This window comes from Populus alba, chromosome 3, assembly GCF_005239225.2.
Source record: "Populus alba chromosome 3, ASM523922v2, whole genome shotgun sequence".
In the NCBI taxonomy this organism is placed as follows: Eukaryota; Viridiplantae; Streptophyta; class Magnoliopsida; order Malpighiales; family Salicaceae; genus Populus; species Populus alba.
Window position 1 is genome coordinate 4,411,214 of NC_133286.1, and position 3,976 is coordinate 4,415,189.

Sequence of the window (3,976 nt, forward strand, 5' to 3'; positions counted from 1 at the left end):
AAATGTTGTAGTGAGATTATGTTTTTTTTATTTCGAGATAATAAAAACATTATATTTAGAAAGGTTTCGGATTAATTAAATAGGTTATGAAAATATAATTGCTTAGTGGTATAGATCATGAAAATATGATTGCTTAGTGGTTGTTTAATGGTATAGAAGTATTAGGTTAACAATTAGGCAATAAAGTTAGAAGTTGTTAGTTTAAGTATTTTACATGGGCTACTGTTTGATCCAAAAAATGATTTGAATAGAAACTGTTTTTAACCCAAATTTTATACATAGGAAAAGCTTGTTCTCTCTGGTTTTTAATACCATAAATGGTGCATTAATCCAGTTTTCACAGAAATAGCTATGATGAAAATAGTAAAGAATACGTGGACGGACTTAACACCCAGGAATGATTTCGGGGATTATTATAAATTATATAAAAGGAATTGCTATCTGAATTATATATATGAATGAAAAGGTAATGAGACTAGTTTACAACCCAAAAGCATAATAGAATTCTGAATGTTCTAGGAGCTATGATTAGTTTATTAGGTAGCATGTAGTTAAACAAATTATTGTAGTTAAGTGTTGAAGGGATTTTAAACAGGTTATATGCTTGTGAATAGGTTTTTTTGAGCTAAGATTTCAGACCAGGCAAAGTATAGAGAAGTTAGTAGCAGTGAGCAAGAACCCTGAACTTACAAACCACACCAGTATAAAAAATGTGAGGAATCATTAGCAAAAAATAAAACAAATAATGACATAAGCAAGTGTCGGGCAAGTAATATACAACATCAAGATACATAGACATCAAATAGTAATTTTCTTGAACCGGAAGAACCCTTCATTTATGGCTATGTTCAAGATAAAAAAAAATATATGACATAAGCAAGTGTCGGTCAAGTAATATACATAGACATCTTTTTTTTACTTCCTCCAGAGGTACAGAGTATAGGAGTTTACTTCGCCACCATTTTGTCTAAAAATTCTAGCTACGAGCTTCATGGTTAATTTTCTTGAATTGAAAGAACCTTTCATTTATGGCTATGTTCTATAATATGTAAGTGAATTAGTTGCAAACCAGGGGAGTCTATGTGAAAACATTACAATAGCATTTACTCTGAGTAAGAACACTCCATGCATGTGCTGTAATTGACAAAGAAAAAAGAGAAATCCTTTCAATTTATGAAATGCAATGAGTTAACCTTATATCACACTGCAATATATACTCTACAGTATTGAAGTATGAAAACATTGAAACGGGAATAAAGAAAATAATTCATTCAAACAAATATGAGGGTTGTCTGGAAAAAGATTCTGGAAGAGACCACCAGTATGCGTAAGGAAATCACCAGGAAATTACTGCATGGTTGCTTTTAAAAATCAAAAATGGTACACAGCAAGTCAAGCATCCGCGTTCACAAACCTTTTAAATGCTTGAACTCATCTTCGCCAGTAGTGCTATAAGAAGAGAAAGTGATATATCCATTTCTGATCAATTAACTTTAGATCCGTGGAAAGATATAATACAAGAGAAAGTGGTATATCCACACTGTATAATGGGTGGCAAGCTCCTTGCTTTTCACGTGATGATGCCCCCCTCTTTCTTTCTTTCTTTTTTTTAATAAAAAAATCCCTTTTATGCTTAAAATCCACCCACTAAGAGCTCATTGTGGGAGTCTCTGTGAAAACATTACAATAAAACATTACAATAAGCATTTACTCTGAGTAAGAACACCTCATGCATGTGCTGTAATTGACAAAGAAAAGCAGAGAAATCCTTTCAATTTATGAAAATGCAATGAGTTAACCTTATCTCACACTGCAATATATACTCTACATATATATATATATATATATATATATTATATATATATATATATATATATATATTAGGCGTAGTTTTCATGAATCCTTTCCATTAGATATTCAATAATTTATATATTCTTTTTGGAGAAGTAACTCATTTTCACACCTTGTTGTAGTTTTCTATTTATTTTTCAACACCCCAGTTGCCACCTGCTTTTCTTTCCAATCACGCACACAGATAGTGCAGAAAAAGCACTACGACAATAGTTGACTCCCAGTCAATACAGTCTACGCAAATTGTTTAGTGAAGTCTTAAGTTGTTTGGTGAGGTTACATGCCAACAAAACTAATTTGAATATTTTTCCCAACCTGGCGAATTGACCAAGTGCTAAACAATAAAATAAAATAATATTCAAATCATCTGTAACATTTACAGACTCTTATGTAGATATCTTATTGGTTGGGATTTACAATTTACACTTTACACTTTCTAATTTATAAAACCAGGAGCAAATCACATATAATACAGTTCGTCAAAGGTTTCCCTGTCAAAATGGAGTTCCTGGTGCGTTCTTGGACACATGCAAGCACATTGCAAAGGCTCCAGAATTCACAAATCTCCTGATGGAATGACCGCTGGCTATCCCATGCTATAGCTGGCTATATGTGAGGCCTTAATTTGCCTAGGCCATATGATCCACATAATAATTTCTATTTAAACTATTTTTATAAAAATAAAAACAATCATTTGATTCTTCCTTTTAATTGATATATGATAAAGTTGATTTATTTGATATGTAAGATTTAATGATTTGATGTTTTAAAGAGTAACTTTGATTTGTTTTTAATGTATTGTTGAAGAATTTTTATATAGTGTTTAGGCTTGATCCAATATAATTTTATTTTTTTATAAATTTTAAATGCAGATAAAAAAAGGCTTAAAAGTTTTTGAAAGAGCTTCCTTGCTTGGAATTTTAGTTTGTAGGCAATCGCCTTCTATAGTTAATGTTTTCTATAATGTTAGAAAAATCACTTTAATTATTCTTTCAATCTTCCTGTGTGATTCACTGCTTGGTGATTCTAAAGTCGCCTATTCAAAAACTTTAGCACATTATACAACTAAATTTATTCTTTCACTCGGCATTTATTATATATTCAATTTGTTAATCGTTAGAAAACTTAGTGATTAATAAATTATCTTTGTCAGAGTTAACTGTTTTTAGATGATTCTGGATCATTATTTATGTTTTATTTTTAATTTTTGAACTATAAAATATAGATAAATTTAAAATAAATATCTTTTTACAATAGTTTTTGAGTGAAATTTGGAGTAAAATTTATACTTTTAAATAAAAAATATATAAAAACATGTTTTCTATGTTCCACTATTTTGTATTTTATATCATGGTAATTAAAATGTTGTCTGGTTAACATAACACTAAATCATAATTTAAAAAAAAAAATTGTGAAATGGCATGGTAGTTGGATCTATTTTTGTTTTTGTGATTAAATTAAGTTTTTCGATAAATGACACATGTATTCGGTGACAAATAAAAAAATAATCTTATTGCTAGAGAGGCATTGGAGCCTTTAATATTTTGTAAAGGCATGGAACACGATGCCAAGGGAATGTAAGATAGTTGTTGACAGCTGGCGTCAACCAGAAAATTCTAAAATATTCTCATCATTTCAAAGAAAATTCTATCGAGAGGAATTCTTTATCTATGTGGGAGGCCAGCAAAGGCAAAAGGAGTGGTAACTCATCATTTCCAAGAAAATTCAATCAAGAAACGAGAACTATCGGAGAATAACAGGAAATATATAAATTTGTGTCTATTTATTTGGTATCGAACCATCTTAATGGTTGTGAGAAAATCAAGGCACGGTCACAGACATATCTAGAGAAGATACAAAGTTAAGTTGAAACTTGTTAATTCACCTTAAAAAGATACTGAGCACATGAGTTTATTTTAAATTTAAGTTTTTTTTATAAATTTAAAAGAAAATGTGTGAGGTTAACACTCTGCAGTTGCATTGTTACCCCTTCATATTTTACTGTGAATGATATTATTTACTTTCTTTTAAGTTTGTTATAAATTTAAAAAAAAAAATATTAAACCCGGTTAAGTTTTCACCACATAAGTTTTACTGGGGACAACACTATTTACTTTTCTTTTTT